The following is a 25,000-nucleotide window of genomic DNA, read 5'->3' as shown; positions in this document are numbered from 1 at the left end:
GATTGCCTTTTTTGTACTAAAAGGTCATTATTAAAAAGAAAAATAGATCGTTGTGTCTGCAACTGCTTAAGTAGCCAAAGAACTGCAGCATTGCCCAAAAATGTGATTATTCGTGTGAGTCCCCTTTCCAGTACAAATCTCTCCAGTTAATGAGAAATGACAACTTAAAGATTATTGAGACAACAAATATTCTCTTTCATAAAATGTTTACTTTTTCTGGGTCATTTCCTTGTTGCGTGTGACATCGCATGATGTCAATATCAATTTGCATTTCAAACAGCAGTTTCGCTCTAAGATTTTTCCTATGTTTTGCCAGAGAAGCAAAATAGAAAAACAGCATGTTGATCACAAATATGTTGTGCCTCTTTAATAACTTTCATGCATAATTCAAGTTTGACAACTAACACTCCTGCATTTAATCTAAATTTATTATGTTACATCAATCAATCAAAGCTAAATAGACTAACTAAAGGTTGATCACAAAAATGTTGTGCCTCTTTAATAACTTTTGTGCATGATACAAGTTTCACAACTAACACTCCTTCATTTAATTTAAATTTATTATGTTACATCAATCAATCAATCAAAGCAAAATAAATTAACTGAAGGTTGATCATGAAAATGTTGTGCCTCTTTAATAACTTTTGTGCATAATATAAGTTTCACAACTAACACTCTTGCATTTAATTGATATGAAGTTTATTATATTACAATGTTCATACTAGTGTAATTGACAGCACTGATTACTTATATGCATATGCTATGATTAGGAATACTCCAGAATCTTTCCACAGATCAGTTATACTACATCATACTAAGCTTCAGTATCTTACAGACTGTATTCAGTTTCAATTGTTTTTAGTGTATCTGGAATATATATGTTGTATTCAAATATCCCTAGCATAAATTTCTTAATGCATTCAGTGTTTGAGAATGCTTACTTTCTGTTCTAAACATTAAAGGGTTTACGGCGGTCGAGTAGGAACATTGGGGGGTCCATGTCACTTAAGTGTACGCTGTGCATTTCTTTTTTTTCGTCATGAATTTATTTATTTGAGATATATTCCATAAAACGTATCTTTCTCTTGCTTAAAATAATCAAATCTTAAATATTGTAAAAGTTGCTTATTTCAATAGATCTACATCTGATATTTTTTTCTAAAAAGATTTATAAACAGAAAAATGGTAACGTAACAAGTGTAATGAATGTTACTCACTGATTTCTCCATCAATGACATGTCTGTCGTTTAGACACTAGTGGAATTTAAATACAAGACGTTGTGTGGTTTCTTACAGTTTACTTCTGTTGCTTTCGTTTGACTGCGGAAGTACATATATAAACAAGTGACGTCATACATAATAATATGATAAACCGCGCCACGTAAACGTGACGCCAAGATTAGCGCGTCAACATGATAACATGTATACTTACATGACACTCCGGGGCCGGAAAGTAAAATATCAGAGTAAATTACAAGACAATCATTATGTATCAAATTGCACTCTTGAATGAAAATTACTGAGTCTTGTTAAATGAATCACGCGTTTGAAACCATTCTACGGAATGTCATTATAAACTGTCTTTCACAGTCTGAATATATCTCTAGTAACGGAAATTGTCTCAATTATCACTTAATTCTAAACACAGTTTCTCTTATCACTGAAATTTGAACACATTCTCTAGTCTCTATTACCATCGAAATCTGAACGCAGTCTATTCAATCAGCTCAAGCGGATAAAGTTTTGCTATAGGTCTTATGATGATGCCCTTTCTAGATTTGACTCGGGCTGCACGTGTACGTCCGTCTGCTCCAGTAACAACGTCATCAATAACACCTAAGGACCATCTGCTTCTGGGTAATGTGTCGTCGTGAATCTGGACTACGTCACCAATTCGAATCAGATCGCCTTCGCCTCCTAAATCTTTGTGGAACTCTCTTAACGATGTAAGGTACTAGTGCTTCCACCGGGACCAAAACTGTTAAATTGTAGCAGACTTAAAACGGTATAGCTTGTCTGCTTTATCACGTGACATATCGTCTGCTTCCGGTTCTTCTCGGTCGTCTGGATAGATAGGTGTTGTGATTCTTCGTCCGTATAGTAAGTGTGAGGGCGTCAAGGGTACGTCGTCTGCTGAATCTGTTGATGAATGGGTCAGCGGCCGTTCGTTAATTATACATTCGACTTCGGTAATGAGCGTCTGGTGGGTTTCTAAGTGGAATAACGCCTTTCCAAAGACTTTCTTCAGACTGGTCTTGGTGGGTCCAATGAGTCTTTCCCAGCAACCGCCATACGACGGAGCGTGTTGAGGGATGAACTTCCAGGTAATGCCATGTGGGTTCAAAACTTCTTCTTTCATAATCTTGGCCGTAGCTATAAATGTCAATGCGTTGTCGGACATGAATACTTTTGGTGTGGATTGTCTACTGATAAATCTGCGAACAGCTAGTATAAAAGATTCTGTCTTCATATCCGTGACTATTTCCAGGTGTACGGCTCGAGTGTTTGCGCAGGTAAACAGGCAGATGTATACTTTCAGCAATCTTCCATCTGTAGCTTTCACGGTAAGTGCTCCTGTGAAATCAATGCCGGTTACGGTAAACGGAGGTGCGTGTTTGAGTCTATCACTGGGTAGAGTGGGTGGATCTGGTACTCGGTAAGGCTTTGCCGTCACTTTACGGCACGTGACGCACGTGCGGATGATGGTTCTCACACGTTGACGTATACTGGGAATCCAAAAACGTTGACGTAAGTATGTGACTGTACTCTCTAAGTCTGCGTGAAGTTGTGTTTCGTGAGCGTCTGTAACTATCAACTCAGTAAGATTTCCTCTAAATGGTATCAGATACAGGAATCGTGTTTCCTGAGGTAATGGTGCGTTGGCAATACGTCCGCCACAGCGTAGTATTTTGTCTATGTCAAGGTACAGGTCTAGTTGTCGCACTAATGCTGGTTTAATGCATCTAGAATTGGTCTTCTTCAGGTAATCTAATACATCTGGAAACCTCACGTACTGTGTATGTTTTATTAAGGTCCTTGCTGCTGTGTCGAGTTCATATTCCTGTTTCTTGGTGACTGGTTCGACTCCCGTGGATTCGATTTTCAAAAACTTTCCTAAGTCAACCTCTTCCATGCTATGCAGTGTAAACACATTCATCATGGATACGGGTGTCGGCGTAATGTTTCTTAATGTTGGTACATTGAGAGGTCCTGACAAAAGATAGCCGAGTTTTGACTGTATGGCTGTAGGTCCGTTGCCACGAATAACCTCGTTTTGCACTATAATCCAATAAAAATCTGCACCAACTAAAATATCTATGTTAAAGTCATCACTTGTATGCACCGGATGTGCTAGTTTTAGTCCCTTTAAGTATGGCAGTTCTCTAACTTGGTTTGTGTACGTTGCTAACGGCACGGAAATCTCGGGCACGATTAACACTTTAACTTGTATATCTTCATGGGTCGACTCTAAATAGATAACTGCTGTATCAAGATGTCGTAGTCGTCGTTCTTTGTCGCCAAATCCTGAGAGTGATAATGTTTCTTGTCCAGTCGGTTTTATTTCAAGTTTTCTAGCCATGCTTTCCGTAATAAAAGAACTCTGGGAACCTTCGTCGAAGAGTATATTGGCGGGAAATGATATGTTGGTAGACTTCACTGTCGAAACGGCTGTTTTCAACAAAACTGGTCCAGTAGAAATCGTCTGCATAGAGTGCAAAACTGCTGAATCGGTTTCCTTTGCGTTGCATTGTTGGTTGGTAGGTGTTTCTGTCGATGTAGACTCACTTCCGGTACAAATACTTGTATGGTATCGTTTGGAGCACTTCTTACATTTGAATCTGGATCTGCAGTCCGACAGTTTATGAGCACCAAGGCAGTTAAAACACAACTTATTCTTTTTCACTATGTCCAGTCTCTCTTTATAATCTGTAACTTTTTTGCATTCTACGCTTGAATGATGTCCTTTACAGTACACACATTTCTTCTCTGTATAACTCGTTGGTTTTCGCTGTGTAGTGGAATTGCTTTTCTCCCTTTTGTGGGAATCGGACTTCGTGAGAAATGTGGAGGTCGTGGCTGGGACGTCATATTGTTTTACGTACGGGGCTCCGATATCCAGAATAGTAATCTCGGATAGTAAACTACTCAAACGTTCGGGTAAGCGCCATGACTGTGACCCGTGTGCACGTGTCATATTCTGTCTGACGTCGGAAGGTAGTTTCTGCAACATCACTGGAGTAAGCAGGGAACCATACGTGGATTCTGATTGGTTTAACGATTCAAGCGCTCTGATGTAGGTTTCTGTTGTGTCGTAGAATCTGCGTAAACTCGAAACCGTGTGCGTAGGTGCGGGGACTTCTAGTAAAGCCGTCATGTATGATTGTATAATAATATCTTTCTGTCCATAACGTTCATGAAGTAGGGAAATAGCTTTCTCGTAATTAGAATTAGTGAGCGAGAAACCAGCTATCATCTGTAATGCCTCATTTCTAAGAGAAGTCTTCAGGTAAGTAAACTTCTGTACTCCGCTCAGCGATGCATTATTGTGAATTGCACATCCTTACGAGTCCCAAAAGGACTGCCATTCTAAAATATCACCATCAAACTTAGGAAGCTCGAGTTTAGGTAATCTGTGATATACTGAGCCGTAACTCGGGTTTGCCGTGGATGCATGTCCTTGTGTGCTGTAAGAATAGTTATTTTCGCGCTGTATTCTGTTTTCTGTGCCTTCTGGGATCAGAATAGGAAAAACTTGTGAATTTGCATTGGGATTAGAAAATTTGACTTGCCTGAATTTGCTCACTCGTTGAATTCTATTTCTCAACTCGTACACATAATCTTCTTGGTCCAGAATTTCATGTTCAATCTCCTCAGCATTCTCTTCCGGGATAGAGTTCACAATTTGTTCGTGTATGTCCGTTAAAATTTGGAGTTTGCCTTTCAGGGTATTCTCAATGGTTTGGAGCTCGTCAAAATAAATTCGTTCCCTCTGAATCAATAGTTTCAAATTTGGTAAAAACTCGCGTCACTGCTCCTTTTTGTCCTTTAAGTACTGCCCGTAATCGTGTTGCCATTGTCACGGCACCAAAATGTCGTTTAGACACTAGTGGAATTTAAATACAAGACGTTGTGTGGTTTCTTACAGTTTACTTCTGTTGCTTTCGTGTGACTGCGGAAGTACATATATAAACAAGTGACGTCAAGGACGTCATACATAATAATATGATAAACCGCGCCACGTAAACGTGACGCCAAGATTAGCGCGTCAACATGATAACATGTATACTTACATGACAATGTCAACTCAAATTTTCTTACAATTTGTTAACATCATTTCATTGATATCAATTGTTTTAAATAAATGTTTAAAAAGTTATGTATTAAAACTTCTGTTACGGAGAAATGAGTTGTTCACCAACTTACAAAGATCTGCCAAAATGTGTAAAGTACTTTCAAAACTGAAGATATGAAACTAAATAACCTATAATCTACAACTGAACTTCTGATTTAAAGACATTATTGGGCATATTTTATGGTCACGTAGAAAAATGAACGTTCAGGTCACTACCACACAGACAAATTATAGTAGAAAATTCCCTATCGAGGAGAGGATGGGGGCGTTTTTCGTGGCCTATAGCCTAGTATTGCCGAGTAACATTTCATATAATTGACATAATAGGTGGGTATTTCAGACAATTTCATTTTGTTTCATTTTTACTTACCGTGATTTCATGCCTTAACCATAACTTGAGATCAATGTTTTGAAGACACATTTACTTTGATTATTTCTTCATTTGTGTGTATATTTCAGTTTGACGGTTACTTCGATACTTATGCAAACGTCTGATAAGCAAACATACTGAAAATATGTACTGCCCAAGAAAACATTTAATTTTCAACTGTATTGAGTCACGATTTTATACTTAAAATACGTTTTCTTAAAACAGAGGGTAATGCCTAAACTTTAAGCGCAATTAATCAAATCTATGATTTTTACGAATTCCTCTAACACCCGGAAGCAATGTGACGCTAATCAAAAGGCATGTTGTTTTTAATCCAGGTATGTTTGCGGATTAGACAGATAATCAGTGATTCCTCTACAATGTATGTTTCAAAAGTCTAGTTAAATGCTTTTCATTTCTTGCTAGATTAAAGATAAATGTTAAAATGTTTATGTAAGTCGTTGTAAATATTACCCTGGTACTAAATTTCATTCATCCGTAAATATATGGCCAACTGCGTAATAGTTTAGTCTAATTAAAAGACGTTTAACATCAATAGAACAGTTTATACCCGGAAAAGGATTGCGGATACACCCATCAGTTACATAGATAGTACTGTTGCTCACTTCATCATATATTCTTATTAAAACTGGGGATATATCCCATTTTATTATCAACCTTGATGAGTTTATTTTTGAAAGCAACCTTCCGAATATATCGCTTTCAGATCAGCATATATTTTCAACATGTTGTTTTCTTTTCTTAAATGTTTGTTACCACTTAAGCTGTCTAGGTATTTTCAGTTATAGCTGTACATTTCAGAAATTCGATTTGTCTAATACTTAAGGCATGAAATGCTTTGGAAATATGCTATGTTACCGATTTATATAATGCACATTATTGAGAAAATGCAGAAAAATACCAATGTGTGTAGAAACCGCTACTAATTGTGTGCATAATGTATGATATTTGAAATGCATGTGATATTTGTCAGGGAAACTGAAACATAACCATTTTATAACGGAATTAAGGACAGTGCCTAGCGGCAATATCCTAAGTTGCATTTCCTGCGAAATCAAATTTCAATATCATTAGTTTCAGCAGACATACCATGATTGACAAGTTTATGGGGATATGAGACATAAACTTTCGAATTAATAATCATTAGACCACTTTGTCAGACAGTTTTGATATACGAGAGGGATATAATCAAAATTTCAATGAAATGCAAATATATGTTCAGAGATCTGTGTTTAACTTTAACATAAATTTCCGAGACAGTAATAAATCATTTTAAAATGCATAGAATAAGATGTCAACGTTGTATTAATAGATAATTGTTCCAGTTTCTTCAATGTATCATTTATATTGATTTAACTTTTTAGAGCCTATATGGTGCGTCATCGCTGAATGACTCCCCATATGCCCGGCTTCAATTCCTCTGGCCGTACAAAATTTAACTCAGGGACTTAAAGATGTCACGTATTATAACTTCTCATTAACGTAGTCAATGAAACTTAGTATACTATTAATTTGCTTGGTTTTGTTCTGTGCTTCCAAAGAATGTTCTTGCAGATTTAATTTATTCATTAAGAAATTTATCCGGGTTTTTAACTAAAGATATTGCAAAGTCTTATCAAATTTCAATACACAACCGATACTTGTACAAGGCATAACCTATACAATACGATGTCATTGGAATTTAATAGCGTACTAGTCGCAGGACTGTTTTTTTGCATTAAATGATATAATATATTGATACTGCCGTTTAAAATGAGATTTAAAATATGTACATCTTTCTTTATCTTCACGAAATCGTCTAGTACATGCTATATTCAAAACTTGTATGAAACCAGCGAAACGGGAATAAATTGCACACACTTGAGGTTGAAACAATATGGTATGTATTTCTACTTCGTACATAATTTTTTTATAAAAAAAACATGTCAATTGTATGTAAAACAGTTGATCCTTAAAGAAGTTTGGCCTTGAACAACCTTGGTTTTGAATAAGATAAAATTTAAACTTTGAATATCCGCAGTAATGTATTAAAAGCCCGTTTTCATTTTAATATTAATTAAAACATGTCTATACACCCATGAAACCAAGTCAATATATATTTGCCGGACATAGAATCACTTCTTATCGTTAAGTTTAAGACAAAAGATAGCATTTTACAGAGTTCATTGACTATGAAAATAATTATGTCAAATAAACACTAGATCTAACTGTAGCTAGTCGTATGAAAAAGTACATTTGATGTAAAGATAATTACAGAAAACAGCTCTTTGTGACTAAGTAATCGAAACAGCTGTATAACAACAACAACCTGACTGGGGAATGGACGACGCCTACGTTATGTCGAAAAAGTAAACAAAAAATAAAAGCAATGACTATAAGTAGACTTCGGGAAAACACAATGGTCATTACATCAGATTGTTATTTCGAGAAGGAGTCAAGAGAAGTGAATTAATTTAATATTTTACAGATATTTACCAGTATAATATTAGCCATTGTGTAAACCTTTTATAATAGTGGTTGTGGTTCATTTATTGTCCTCAAAAGGCATATGAATGGTTTGTCCACAGGTCATTTTAGCTGCGGTTTCTATCAAACATGTTTGCTAACACGTAGCTTGTCCTTTAAAAGACTGTATTACATACTTTTCACGAATTAATGAAAGTAAGCAATGTGTTTATCTTTCCAATTTAGTGTTTATGTCCAGTATTAAGCTCGCAGTGGAATACAGTTTTTCGTCTGCTGTCAACAGTTCTGTTCACATTTAGCATAGGCTCAAATCGGCTACGTTTGATATGCTTTTTACCTTATTTCAACAACAAACAATAGTTTAAACTCGTTCATTGCTTGCTATACTGTTGGAGAGATGCCAATTTATCTTTGAAAAAAGAAGAAAAACTAGAAATGAACATTTTTGTTACTATTTGGACCCTCAATTTCATGATAAAACGACATAATGAGGTACAATGAGTAACATACCCTTCTTAGCTATACCGAGGCATTTATTTTGCCAAGTAGCAGAGCAAGTGTTATATATCATTAAGTTGGGAGACATGTACCAAATTCACATATTTGTAATATTTATGTTCATACGGAAGAAATACAAATATTATTTTTCAATGAGATTCAAACATATAAGCAATTTCAAAAATAAATCAATTTTTACTGTGAAACGCAAATATGCATTTTCAAGAAGATTGAAATACATGTCAGCAATTTCGACAAATTTTGTTTTTATTTAACAGCAAACAGAATGTTGAAATAAAAGTCTGCAATTTCTAAATATTCCTTATTAAGCACAATCAAACTTCATTATAACATTTTTAAACAAAGAAACATATGAGCCGTGCCATGGGAAAACCAATATAGTGGCTTTGTGACCACCATGGATCCAGACCAGCTTGCGCATCCGCGCAGTCTGGTCAGGATCCATGCTGTTCGCTGACGGTTTTTCTAATTGCTATAGGCTTTGAAAGCGAACAGCATGGATCCTGACCAGACTGCGCGGATGCGCAGGCTGGTCTGGATCCATGCTGGTCGCAAAGCCAGTATGTTGGTTTTCTCATGACGCGGCTCATATGTAGTATTCTCTACAGTATTTTTTTCATATTTATGACAGATGCATAGCATAAAATATTTAAAATTCTGTAACATGTATAATGCATAAAATATATCACTAGTTAAAACTTGTTTTGTTTTGAATAAACCTGATACTCATCATTTAATAAGAATCAATGGTAAGTAATCCGGCGTTTATTGCATTTGTAGTGGGAATGCTGTTTTGCTGAAGTTGCATTTTGATAAGTTACACTTATTCAAAATTGTATAGTATTATAAGTCAGAGGTATGTCCAGAAGAATTTTATTATCATAAGCTTCTTATTAGACCATACAGAAATAAGCCAGACTTCCGCAAAATGACTATCCAAATCTAACCTACAATAGTCTATTTTATTATAACCTGTGAGCGATATTTCATTTCATAAAAATCAAATTTGTTGGAAGTTTTCGTCGTGTTAATCACTACTTTTTAGCAATACCTAATATAACATTATCTGTTTCCCTTTTCCTAGTGAACGCAAAATCTATTTTAGCATCGTGTGCGATTCCTCTCCTTAAGGCAATTTCCATATAATGGTTTATTCGTTTATTTCTGCATAACGTGGGAAATAAGATCTGGAAAACTTCAGACATAGGAGCGTGATATATTACGGTCTCCTGTGACTGTTGACATGACGTTTTATTATGCATAGCAATTATTGATAAATACATTTCTAATAGATTTTTAAATCTAAAATAATCTTTTAATAAAATACATGAACTGATACAAGATATATATAAGATATAAGATAATGGCCAAACAACCAACAAAAAAAATATTTCAGTTATAATAAAGTGCAGACTGAAAACACATTGCATAATTACCAAATTGTATTGTTTGTACTTCTCGAAGTGTCGCTGAAAAGGAACTTCACCAGCTGTTTCCAAAACAAAACCTTTTGAACGCGAGGTAAAAAATGCACAGCACCCCTCACGATCCCTTGAACCTACTTGATAACCGGAAGTAATATTTCAACAAATTACCAATTTCTTTCAATCGCTAACAGACTATCTGCAGAGTGGTTTAGCCAATGGCGCTATGTTTTGCTAATGGTCTGGGAGTAACAACCGTTAAAGAGTAAAAGTGATTGGTATTGAACAATGAAATCTGGAAGCCATATACATGTACTTGTAAAATATTGTTTTCGGCCTTACTTTTGACTCATTTTGAGGGAGTAAAAACTTTCAAATGCTTATTTTCAAATGCCTATTTTAAAGGAGTAAAAACTTTCAAAATGACTTTTTGGCATTGTTTTCTCTTTTCTCAGAAAACATTATTATTGTAATATATTCAAGTGTATATTCCAACTGACCAATATTGCATTCTAGTTTGTACGTTACTTCGTGCCTGTCACCTGTGATATAAATGTGCATTTACAAGAAGATTGAAGTATAAGTCAGCAATTTCGACATATTTCTTAAATATTATCAAACAAAAAGAGTGAGATATATGCCAGAAATTTCTAAACATTCCTCATGAGCACAATCAAATTTCTTAAGGATATTTTTAATAAAAAAAACATTTTGTTTTATATTCAACGGTATTTCACATCATGTCTGACTCTATGACAGATTCATAGCGCAAAAATATTACATACAAATATCATTTTGTGACATATATAATGCCTAAAATATATCGGCAGTCAAGATTTGTTTTGTTTTGAATAGACCTGATATTCGTAATCAGTAACAGTCAATCATTAAATGTTGTTTTTTTACCCTACAACATTTATTTTAGTGAGGCGGTGTTTTGTTGAGGTTGCATTTTGAGAAGTATATGTAACATTTCTTTAGAATTGTAATTGTATTTACATCAGAGGTATGTTCAGACGAATTAACTATTATTAAGCTATCATACAGACATAAGCCAGACATTAGTAAAAAGGTTATGCAAATCTAGTTACAACCTCAATTTTATCATAACCTTTGGGTGATAATTCATTATAAATATCAAATTTCTTGGTAATTTTCTTCATGTAAATTACTACATTTTAGCAATGCCTAATATTGCATAATCTGTTTCCCTTTCCCTAGTGTATGCAAAATCTATTTTAGCAATTGTGCGATTCCTCTACCTAAGACAATTTCCATATTATGGTTTATTCGTTTATTCCTACATTACGTGGAAAATAAGATCTGGAGAACATCAGACATACGAGCGTGATATATTACGATCTTCTGTGGCCGTCTACACGAAGTTTGAGCGTGCATAAGAGGGATCAAGAAAATAGTATATTTCTAATAGATTTTAGAATTGAACACGAACTTTTAATATAATGCATAAATTGATTGTCAATACGGAAGCCAATAACCCTAGCAAAAATATTTAGTTTTAAAAAAAGCGCAGAATTTAAAATAGGATTGCAATTGGTCTTTCATAAATACCATCGTGTTTTAATTGTACTTTTTAAATTTTCCATGAAGAGGATTAAATCAAACTTAAATACATTTTTCCAAAACAAGACTTTTTGAAACAATAGCTAAAGAACTGTGCAATACCACTTACGATTCCTTGCACTGGCTATAAGTCTTCTTAACGTTGTCACCAGTGGTAATATTTCAACAAGTAACCAATTTCTTTCAGTCGCTAACAAACTATCTGCAGAGTGATTTAGCCAATGGCGCTACGCCTTGCTAATGGTCCAGGAGTAACAACCGTTAAAGAGGAAAAGTGATTGGTACTGAACAGTGAAATCCAGATAAAACTGTAAATCAGGTTGTTTGTAATAATGATCGGATCTGCTAAGACATTATATGAAAATGGGATCGTTACTGATTTTCCTTCTGCTTCTAAATGAATTTTGGATATATACAGTTGCATCAGGTTTGTTTCATTTATATTTTACCATTGATACATATTACTACACTTGCATATTGTATCGGAAATCCCATTGTATGTCCCCGACCTTTTTTACCATTTTAATGACATTTTCTATTCCATCTACGTTATCCAATATGGTTATTTATAACTAATATTATTGATGTATGTAGCAAAAGCTGTATTAAAAGATGCATTAGAATCTATTAGAAATAAACCGTTTCACAAATATACAAAATTGACGTTCACTATGTTTCTGTCATAAGAGTAGTTGGTCTGAAAACAATGATTTGGTAACATTTTGTTTCGAAGTGCCATGACTTAAGTTATAAAGTTGAACGCACATATCATACGAAATTCGTTTGTAAAGATTCCAAAATAAGAATTGTTTTGTTAACAAGACTGAAAAAACTTACGTAGTAAGTTATTTGCAATTTGACATTCTTTCGATTATAGCGTGATATTTTAACGCATTGTATTGCTTATTCATTTGCAAAAGGAATATAGTTACAAATGTATGCAATCTGTCATAATGTCAGAGCTTAAATGTTAGAGACCCATTAAACACTCTTTGACTAAAACTGTTAGTTTGTTAACCACATTATATAAAAACTACTATTGTCGTTTTTTTAGAATTCCCTTTATTCGGCAAAAAGTTACGAACGAAGACAATAGGTTTTTATAAGCCTACATGACTGCACCCTCTGAATTTATGTTTTTCATTTTAGTGAGGTATCGTATACACTTTGTTTTCTTTTTATTGTGTTCTTTTCTTGGTTTTATATACCGAAACAAAACTGCAATAAATTCACATATAACCGATGAACATATATCACATCAAAAAGAATTATATGACTACTGTCAGATAAGATTTTTGATATGAATAAATCTCTGAGAATAGTGTTTAATCTGACTACATCATTTTGCTTAAATCTGAACAAAAGGGACATAATATTGTTCAATTCAAGATAAAAGCAATGACACTAAAATCCTTCAAAAGTCATGGAAAGTTTGTCTGTGACGGAAGTCAACCTGCGTGGCTTCTTTTGTGCCGTCGTGAACATCATTTCGCCACAACTTATGCAATGTTAGAGAACTTGAAATTAGGAATGACACTTATATGTTACCTCTGGGAAAAGCGAAATGCCATTCCTCAATTCAATGGAGAACGGAACCATTAGCAATAGCAATATAGTACTATTAAAATGGTTCTGCTCTTCCGGTTTTAATATGTATCAACAAGATATCCAGTTCAACTAATTTTCTACAATTAAATGCGTGAATACCTCAGTTGAGAGGTTCCCCTGTACATTTTACAGCCATTATGAGTATCTGGTCAATGAATAATGCCTCAAACTCACTGAAAAAAATCTTAGCTTTTAGGTTATTGCGGTACCGCGAAAGATATTCATTATTGTAAGGCGATATTTCGTGTTATTGCGTATTCGATTCCTTCCTTTGCCCTTGTTTTTATGCTTCATTGTAACTAGTACATTATGTAATAATAGACTACAAATCAGTTTAGTAGTTTCTGATTACTTTACATTTCTAACAATTTGAGCACAAGCCTGCAGGGTGTTATGCAGTTAAGCATTTTGTAGTTATAATTTAGGTTTAACTATTGTTATAGTCTGTAGAAAAAACGTGGTCACTATTGTGACTGGTCAATATTCTTACGTAGGTAGTAATTTCGACCTTAAATAAACAAAACTGAATATATAATGTCAGCTTCAATCAATTATAAATAATCTCTTGAAATATTTGTAAATTCAGGTATTACTAGAGAACAGTTTCGATAAGTTTTTGTTATTTCAAAAAAAGCAGCATTAAGGGTACGACGAAGCAGAAGAGGAATTATTATCAAACCAGTCCTTCCTGTTTGGGAAATGTGATAGGTACATGTAATTGTCATGTAGCCCCGAACTGTCCAGCCATTGCACAATCAAAAAGCTGCGACTAATGCCCGAAGTGCTATGCCAGAAATTCGTACAAAGTTTGTAAATTACTCTCCGCAAAAATCAAACTACTGATAACGCCAATAATACTGAATTATACAAAGTTTAACGCATTATATACAATTCTTAATACTCCTTCTGTGAAATAAACATTGAAGGTAGTTATCCGGTAGTGTGCTAAAACACCAGAAAGTTTTAGAGGAATTTAGAATAATAATAATAATAATGGAATATAATAATAAAGAATATATATTTATACGCTTAAATATACCAGATAATATATGGTACGTTTTACCAAATACGAAACAGTTGTAAATTATAGACAAATATCTTCTACGTTTCGTTTAAATGCCAAACAAATTTTTCGCTTGAATAAGTTATAGCAATAAGTCTTAATGAACCAGTTATTGGTATTTCGGAGAAACAAGGGGCTCGGGAAATGAGAGTGTAGCGTTACACAAAAATAGAAATGGCGGCAGCGATGATAATCATATATCAGCCTATTTTTAAATGAACAAAGCTTGAGAATGACATGAAGTACAGCAGTAACTGTAATGGGGTCCCAACGATGTATTAACATTTCTGTACATCTTACTGACGAAAACCGTTAATTTGAAACAAAAATACATAGTATATGTATAACTTTCGCTAGTTTCCGTCGTATATAATTTCATTATGGTAAGATAGAAAACATCGACTCGACTAGAAATACACTGAAGGTATATGCAAGTCTTTTATAAAGCTTCCAACTTCGTTTTGTACAAAACTAATTACTAATAAAGGAGTTTTACTACAAAGTAAATTATATAGATAGCTTGATGGTGTAAATGGTTATGAAAAATGCAACAGCCTCACATCCATTGGCTTATGGCATTAAAATAAATGTATTGTACAGTATGATACAATTTGGTAACTATCGTAGGTATTTAGCTAACTCGCTCTCTGTTGATTGTGTAAGTAACAGTAATTTTAGGTGAAAGTTATTAAGATTTATAACATTCTTCGGTAAAACTTAACATGATGTCAGTATTTTCATAAATTTAATTACATGTAATGTACATAAATCATTGAAGTATTTAACAAATCCTGTTTGGGTCCTAAATATTACTGACCCTCTAAATAACTCTATTTACTTTTGAAAATGTATCTTAAAATAGAAAAAATGGAATCTCCACAGGTCGTTCAACACGACAAAAAAAAGGAAAATGTTGTAGACTCGGTTTAATTAAGCCTGTTCATGGACGGTAGTGGAAATTCATGCTACCATCCATACCCTCATCACGTATGTAATAAATGTCTCTTTGTAACGACAAACGTCGTGAGTTTGGTCATATCTCTATATCTGCGTTGCTAATCTTCATGCAGAATATTAGATTTCTGTTTTTACACATCGAGTATTGCTTACCACTGACACTAAAACGTGTAGATTCGAGAAATGCACGATAGAAATTGGTTTGTTTATTTTCCCGTTCATGGCCATGTTCTAATTGTATACACCATGGGGTTGTACAATGGCTTTTCTCCTTGTCTGCTGCCAGTTAATATTGATAAATAGAGTTAAACTTTTCTTTTTGAATGTCCGTCCTTTTACTGCATCAAACTCGAATTATGATTTTTACGAACGTAGATAGTTAAAAGATTGTTTTCAGAGAAGAATAATGGTTTATTTATTACGATATCATTGTCTTTCAAGCTACTTTTGTTCGGTATCAGTCAGATTAATCATTTTAATTTGCATGGCTAAAACATCAATTTGCGATTTGAGTGGTGCATCAATTGATTATTCTAGTAGTGGTGTCCTTCTATTGTCTCTTAATAGATATTTATAGTGAACTTAACAGTGAATATTGATAGAGAAAACTATTCAGAATAGAAGTTGTTCCAGTGAAATAGGTGACAAATTAGAGACCATAGTGCTCGATTTGTTCCATCTTTTGTCCAAATTTCATATTGATAGAGAATTTGAGGCCGGATATTGATTGTGAAACAATAAAGTTTTGCGTCCCCAGCAAGTTTCATACCACGTCACATTTCATAATGACAGTATTAAAGACAACTCAAAGTAGACTTTTATTATCAATCTTTGTCCTTTGTTGTTCGCTGTTGTTCGCCCGCAGTTCAACAGGTTTACTTAAAACATAGTGGATATCATATTCATAAAACGAACATAGCATATACTTGGCCGGAAAATCTTGAGCAAGTAGGAGGACATTAATATGGATATTACCTCTAAATTTGTGTTTGTCATTTTCTGAGGAATCGTATGCAATACATTTTCTTCTTGAGGTTTGTTTCCAACTTTACAAAATTGAAAAATATACCCGAAAAATGTAGTAATTGACTCACTGATAAGCTTTGAAGACATATTAACACAACTATTTTCATTGACTACAACGTTTTGAGAACAGCCTAATTGTTTGTTATATATAGGCTAGAGATTAAAATAGAAAATGATTAAAGCAAGAATAATTGCACTGGCTTGTTTTGTTTGTTGTGTTGGGCTTAGCGTCGCACCGACACGATTGCATAATTATATAGGTCATATGGAGACTTTCTAGCTTCGATGGTAAGTAAAACCGTGCAGTAAATCATTGCGGACGGACATCTGGGTAGAATCACTGTCTTTCCGTAAGCCAGCTGTATAGCTTCATCACATGAAGAATTCAACGCCCCGAGTGAGGTTCGAACCCACATTGGTGAGTGACAAGTCTTTCTAAGTCAGTGACATTAACGACTCGGCAACGGAGGCCCCATGTGCAATGACTTTAAAAAATATATTAGCCAAGAAAATGTGTTTGTTTTTTGGAGTTAAACGCCGTTTATCAACAGTATTTCAGTCATGTAACGGCGGGCAGTTAACCTAACCAATCTTCCTGGATTCTGTACCAGTACAAACCTATTCTCCGCAAATAACTGCCAACTTCCCCACATGAATTATAAGAGGTGGAGGACGAATGATTTCAGACACAATGTCTTTTATCAAATCGTCACGGAGAACATACGCCCCGCCCGGGGATCGAACTCGCGACCCCGCGATCCGTAGATCAACGCTCTTCCTACTGAGCTGAGCGGGCAGGCTTTTAGCCAAGAAAAGGGTGTCTGGGACAGAAGTAGATTGGTCAGTGCAACAATTCTTTCTACTTTGCCGAAAATAATCATTTCCTGTTCCTTTTTATGATAGTTTTCGTAGTAGTTGATGTTCGCTTGCACTCGGCAGTATTTCTCTTGTTTACAATTAGTTTTGCGGTTGATCTGAAAAGGTAAAATATATTTTTTACCAAATATAATTATGTATCGTAAAAATTGCTAAAAATGATGTTTCTTGTTACACTAACATAAAAAAGAGACAAGACAGCCATTTGTACACATTTTATGATAAAATAAATTGTATCGCCATTTACATATTATTATTAATTAGCCAAGTTTAAAGTTTAACTCAAGTGTAAATCAGTTTGTCCCCTTGTTCATCAGCTTGTCCCATTTCTTCAGTACTTCTTAAAAAGATTTCTCTTACGATTTAAAATCTGATGTTCTTCAAAAATGTAAATAATGTTACAGCTTTGTGAATGTTGGATTAATATCAATATCATCTTTTCAGTTAAAAAGCCCATTGGAATTATAACCTTCTTTGTTGATTGAAAAGTTTGTCTAAATTTTTCATGAACTAAATAGATATATACGGACTTGAAATACCTTCTATATTTCCCAGGCGTTAGCATGGAACTTGAACCATAATTGTAGCATTCTTACATTAAAGAATTATTGCTTCCGGATGGTATCTGCTGCTGCCATTTTCGGAGAATCTAATTGCCTTTCTATAATTTCTGTGACAGACTATAATTGCCAATTTCATTGAGAAAGGAGACATTACCAAAGGCAATAAAATATCCTTAGAATGTTCTATTTTTTGATATGTAACAACATGGTACACTGTATCATGTGTAATATAATTTCTAACCTTTACTACATGATCGCTTTTCTACATGTTTCAAAAGAGCTCAAAATACATTATGCCTAAATCATTTGGATCACTTTACTTTTAGGTTACAGTGGGTCCGTAAATGACGCGTGAAATTCTACTACATGGTAAACAAAAGTATCTTAAGTTATACTTCATATTTATTGTCTAAAAACGTATCTTGTATTTCAAAACCGAATACGAAATCCAATTGGATATGAAAAATTATTCAATTGTGAGATAAGTTTTTATTTTATGTTTTTCGGTGGTTTATCGAAATATAACGGTGAATTATATCCTGATAAACTCACTGGCCACTCAGTGAAAATTATCAAATCTGATACCCGGATTAACGTCAAAAAGTTTACCGAGCGTACTGAAAGCCGGAAACAATATGACGATGACGTCGTTAAAATGACGTCATCTTTGCGATGCTTCCTGATAAAATTTCCCGCAAATTTCGACATTTTATTGAAATAAACACAACAAAAGTAGAGTTTTAGACATAAAATAAACAGAAAAATTGTTGGTATCGATGTAATATCACTGTAATTTCACTCGTGAACACCAAAAGTTGTTATTTTCACTCGTGGCTGCGCCACTCGTGAAAATATCACTTTTGGTGCCCACTCGATGAAATTATAACGTGATATTACACCGAAACCAACAATTATCCTCTATATATTGCATATACGTCACTAAATGCAATAAATACGCACTTACTAATTATGTCTCATAAATCAGCAGTGACAATTCAGAATTTTAACCGATTGGGGCCAGGGAACGTTGACTGAATCACGAGGATGCAATGAATATATATACTTCACAATGAAAAGACTCGACAAATGATGGAAGTCTATAAATCAAATAAGTAAAATGACTTCACATGCCTTTCCAACAGTATTTAATTATAAAAATACAAACTAGTTTCGCCTATCGGCTGATCAGTGTACATACAAATGTAACGTGACGTTACAGTGGTAATGACGCGACGTCATTATAAAGGGACGTAATCCTGACGTTATTTGTCTCAAAGGGCGTAATAAACCTTATTTGATTATTTAGAATTTAACTGTCACTGTAGTCTGTTATGTTTTGGTTTAAAGCATTTGATAAAATAACTTTTTTTCGCTAACCTAGCTGAAGTACTATCTACTTTCATTTTAAAAAATGGGAACATTTGAAGCTTTTGATCTTTATTACTGCAAATATCTATATGATTACTCAGTAGATTCTGTCTAGTTGAAGGTTTTCTTATTTGTTGTGCGTGAATAGTTCTTCTTGTTCTTAATTTATCGCCAGTTTTGCCAGTATAATATTCTTCACATCCGTTGCAGATGATTACATACAGTACATTTTTTACATCACAGAACATATTTTCATTTACGTAAAATGTTTTGCCGTTAAAATTGTAGCAATTGCTTTCTTTTATTTGTTTACATAAACTACAGTTTGGTCTTTTGCATATATAAGTGTGTCTAAAGGAAAATTAGTTAATTTAAAATTCAAGAGTGTTAGCTTTCCCATACGTAAGGTAACAAGTTCACAATACAGATAGAGTGAATCACCACATAATATACCAGATAAATAACGGCAAACCGCCTAACAGTACAGACAAGCTTTATATTCCACAATAAATCCACCAACTGTATAAAAAAATGGTTCCAATGCTGCTTAATAACACGCCCGAACTGCACTTTGAATTATATACATGCTATATCTTCAATGCAGCTGGTTGGAATGTAGGATTCTTTCATGTGAGGACGCCATCCAGCTTGCTTAAGGAAAGTGAATATGGTTGAATTCTACCGATACCCCCGCTCCTGACTGCAATAATGCAGAGAGGGTCACCTAAGATCATCATCCAACAGTCACCTTATAACCTATTATAGCGTTGGCGTGACGTTAGACCCAACAAAATCTAAATATATGTATACTGATACTATAAACAAAATACAGACAAGGCATGAATAGACATCTGCATGATTTCAAGACTACAGATAACATACATATCAGTTTTGATATTTTGCAATAACGAAATGTTAGCCAGATAACTTAAAAATGGTGAAATACACTGGATTGAAATTACAGAGCCGTGAAATATATCACTGACTCTCAATAACCAGGCAGGCTTAAAATAAAATAGAAGAAGACGTTTTTCCGCTGGCATTACGCCCCCACACAAGCATGAGAAATGTGTCTATAACGGAAATAAATTGGGAAACAAATTGGACATGTAGATTGGCAATACAGTCAGTATTCGGCCTTGCGAACTTGTCCAAAACATTTATATTCGTACTGACCGTCTTAGCTATATGTGGTTTTGTAAAATAAATATTAAAAAGCTTTAGTTGACATAAATTGATTATATCATTCAGTTATATTACCTTAGAAGTGTTATACTGACCAACAAACAAGAATGATAATTTGGTTTAATTTTCATATACCCATTTTGTAAAAACGGACGTATTATTTCATGCATGCGTGCGTCCGTCATGTTTCGTATCCGGAGTATAAATCATCATTCGATGTATTGACTTCGAACTTTGTATATAGGTAGATGGTAATGAGTAAATGTGCATAATGCATGAATTTGGTCGGGCGGTCAATGTTCAATGTCAAAAAGTGATATAAAATCAACAGCAATTCAGATTACTGATTCCCCCTACACACGCACGCAAGCACGCGCGCGCGCGCACACACACATACACAATAATAACACACTCCTCCCCCTCCCCCTACATATCGCCACCCTCTGGAAAAAAGGAAACAATGTAACTTTCAGTTTCTTGTGTCCGAGTATTCCATCACTTTGCATCAACGCCCCCCACCAACCCCCACTCCTCCCGGGTATCTGCCATATTACATCCCCTTTTTCATGTTTTTCAACATGTTCATTTCCACCAATTTTGGCATAGAATGTATATATGACACTGAAAAATAATGAAATGGTTGTAAATAAAAGATAAATATTGAAGAATGTAAACTGGCCTCATTATTTCAAAAACGTTGCAACGATTTAGTACCTTCTATAAAAAATATAATTTCGAAAAACACAAAATCTTATGTCATTAAGTTTGTATCACTAGTCGCTTTCAGAGTACTGACTTTTTATGGATTTTAGTGAAGTTACTTTTTTTTTTCGCCTAAAATGTTTGGGTTAGTCCCGGAGTGATGGTTTTGATAGTAAATAAAACGACTTTAAAATTATGACTTTAAATAATATTAAAATCAATGTCATCTACATCTCGTTTAAAAAATGTTCATTTTTCATGCCAAACAAAATAAATCTCTTAATAACTCCTAATAAACCTGTTTTTGATATTTTCTGTGAAATATTGAACTTGGAAAATGAAGATTGACGATATGGAGTGAAACGTTAAACAATAATAGAAAAGGTTGCTGCGATAATGATATATGGCAGATATCAATTGCCAATTAAATTAATAAACCCTCAGGATAATGGATTACTGCAGAAATCAAATTCTATGGCAATATTCAGACAGGATTAAGATGTAACTTAAAGGATAAATACTTTTGATGTGCCGCTTAAACTTTAAACAGTTCTATATAATAAATGTTAAGCCCTTTTCGATATTAGAAGGGGTCCATTGCTTTGCACGTGTATGTCTGTCCGTCTGTCTGTCTGTCTGTCTGTCTGTCTGTGCTTCTGAATGATGGTATGCTCCTTGTTCGAAAGCTATAATGGTCCATCGGTATACATTTGTTTTCCCAACAATAACTAGAGAGTTATTCTGCCTATATGCTCGAATTTCATTAGATAATTGCCCATGGTTAGTGCATGACCACATATATTTTAGAAATCAGTATATCACAGGTCAAGGTAACAGTGCTGTTATGACTAATCAATAAATGAGCCGTGCCATGAGAAAACCAACATAGTGGGTTTGCGACCAGCATGGATCCAGACCAGCCTGCGCATCCGCGCAGGCTGGTCTGGATCCATGCTGTTCGCTTTCAAAGCCCATTTGAATTAGAGAAACTAAAAGCGAACAGCATGGATCCTGACCAGACTGCGCGGATGCGCAGGCTGGTCTGGATCCATGCTGGTCGCAAACCCACTATGTTGGTTTTCTCATGGCACGGCTCAAATGGAGAATACTTGGACTTACTGAAGTCAAAGTCTATAGGATGCTTGTGTGTGGTCACTATTATGACTCCTAGTGAGCTTCAATCAATAATGCGGGACATAAAATTTCAGAATCTATAGGTGAAGGGGTTATTAACCTTTAGCCTGCTGTCGGCAAGTGGTTCAGCCTTTGCAACCAGTGCAGACCAAGATCAGCCTGCACATATGTCTGCATGGTCTGTACTGTTCGCTATTCAGTCAGTACAGTGAACACCCCTTTAAATATGAAGGGGTAAAGTCCAAATTAAATGACGGACCAGTCCATTATAGAAATGTAGCAGAATACGGGTTAATTCAAAAGTCAAGGTCATAGCATACTTGAACCTTACACACCCATATACTTCGGACCAGCCGTCATGGGGGCATTAGAGTTTTACAAACAGTTGTTGTTTAAATTTTATCTGATGTAGCATTTATAAGGCATAAACATTGATTTAAACAGTTTCAATTATATGTTTTAAAAAAAAGCACAAGATGACAAGCCAGGATACGACAGACGGTAAATTTATTAGAGCATCTGATTAGTAATTTGTGAAACTGATAGACTGAATCTTATATAGACTATAACAATAAACGGTTTGATATCATATTTAGTGTAAAATATCTTAGAAAATTCTTGCTAAACAGCGGTATCCCAGATTAAAGTAGTTTATTTAGATAGGTAGATTTAAACAGTTTTCGTTAATATGTAGTTGACACTCATTTTAAAGGTACTGAGTGCGTAAAGGTTAGAGGAGATACAATGTACTATTTAATTCATTGTTCCTGCACTGAATCCTGATGACAAAATGATTAAGATTATAATTCTTTGGTCATGTTTTGAACTAACACAGACATAAAATTTATTCACTCTGTAGTTTTATGGCACAACTCAGATTGCCAAAATGGATCTTACTGTCTTTAAAAAAATCATTTCTACTTTCTGATATTTTATCATCTAACATACTAGTAGTTCTGCTTAATGCGAATCCGTGACATATGTATTACAATGTACCGATATTGCCATAAAATATTCAACTAACCCTTGTTCAATAAAAAAATATTACTAACCATAGTAACCGTTACTGCCTCATCTATCCATATACTCTTAGACAAACGATGTATGTTATGGCGTATTTTGTGACATACTCTTATAAGTTTGACATTTTCCATTATCACATATTTTCATGAAAAAAAGAGTCAACAGTTCTTATATTGTAGATTACTGAAAGCTAATTTCGGAGAAGACCTGTGGAGATCATACTGCTAAATTACTTGGATTATCTTTGTTTTTCTCTTTCTTAATATTTCCATTTATACATCGTTTTACATTCAAAGTTGTTTATACTTTGGGCCTTTTGTTCTGGTAAAAGTTCAACAAAATCGGAGTAAGAGAGCAATTTTCATAAACATTAAAATCTATAAAAAGATACTGTAGTACTTGATAAAATTCATGTGGTAATGAAATGTAAAATACCTCTCGAGACGTCTGGAACCGGCTAAGGAGAACATCTATTATCTAGAACATTGAATGAAACATCAGAACCAGAAATACGGGACTATAATACGCCCACAACACCTCATCGAAAACCAACTTCTGTTATGGTAAGAATATCTTGACAACTTTCATTTTACTTTGAAACCACTTTGGTATGGTAAGAATATCTTGACAGCTTTCATTTTACTTTGAAACCACTTTGGTATGGTAAGAATATCTTGACAACTTTCATTTTACTTTGAAACCACTTTGGTATGGTAAGAATATCTTGACAGCTTTCATTTTACTTTGAAACCACTTTGGTATGGTAAGAATATCTTGACAGCTTTCATTTTACTTTGAAACCACTTTGGTATGGTAAGAATATCTTGACAGCTTTCATTTTACTTTGAAACCATTTTTGGTATGGTAAGAATATCTTGACAGCTTTCATTTTACTTTGAAACCATTTTTGGTATGGTAAGAATATCTTGACAGCTTTCATTTTACTTTGAAACCATTTTTGGTATGGTAAGAATATCTTGACAGCTTTCATTTTACTTTGAAACCATTTTTGGTATGGTAAGAATATCTTGACAGCTTTCATTTTACTTTGAAACCACTTTGGTATGGTAAGAATATCTTGACAGCTTTCATTTTACTTTGAAACCATTTTTGGTATGGTAAGAATATCTTGACAGCTTTCATTTTACTTTGAAACCACTTTGGTATGGTAAGAATATCTTGACAGCTTTCATTTTACTTTGAAACCACTTTGGTATGGTAAGAATATCTTGACAGCTTTCATTTTACTTTGAAACCACTTTGGTATGGTAAGAATATCTTGACAGCTTTCATTTTACTTTGAAACCACTTTGGTATGGTAAGAATATCTTGACAACTTTCATTTTACTTTGAAACCATTTTGGTATGTAAATGAAAACCATTAAACTCAATAATCAACTTCAATTTCCCATATGATATATCACTAGTCAAATATAACAGACTCGAGGTATCAGAATAACAACTCATAAACATGGATAAGAGATTCAGATATAAGATCACGATCTCTAGTTGGATAAGGAACACGGTGTGTGACTTCCAAATACTGGGATTCATTTAGGTAAATTATATACTGTTTGTTTGTTGCTTTGATGGCATTTGACCCACAGGTTTTACAAAATATATACCCGTCGCTGTTCAATAATATTATCTTCTTCCCTTATACTTTTACATACCACAGTTTATAAATTGAAGTTTTTCTTCATTAAAGATTAATGATTTATTCAGTTAATTCATGCATGTAAAACTGCATGATAATAG

At 34.3% G+C, this 25,000-nt stretch overlaps 1 protein-coding gene across 4 annotated transcripts in view; it reads left to right on the top strand.

The window, feature by feature from the left end:
• Positions 1-25,000, top strand: part of LOC123522921 (acetylcholine receptor subunit alpha-type acr-16-like) — a 253,605-nt gene that overhangs the window by 49,150 nt on the left and 179,455 nt on the right. For 2 of the 4 annotated variants that reach the window (XM_045300447.2, XM_045300445.2), the window contains exon 1: positions 11,925-12,164. The exons of 1 other annotated variant lie outside the window; for it this stretch is intronic. The gene's annotated coding sequence lies outside the window, so the exon portion shown is untranslated. Of the gene's footprint in view, positions 1-11,924; positions 12,165-12,791; positions 12,891-25,000 lie in introns of those variants that run through there. One more of the 4 variants, XM_045300443.2, reaches the window with a different exon arrangement.

This window comes from Mercenaria mercenaria, chromosome 8, assembly GCF_021730395.1.
Source record: "Mercenaria mercenaria strain notata chromosome 8, MADL_Memer_1, whole genome shotgun sequence".
Classification (NCBI taxonomy): Eukaryota; Metazoa; Mollusca; class Bivalvia; order Venerida; family Veneridae; genus Mercenaria; species Mercenaria mercenaria.
Note: the sequence above shows the minus strand (reverse complement) of the source record. Positions and strands in the feature narration are given on the sequence as shown.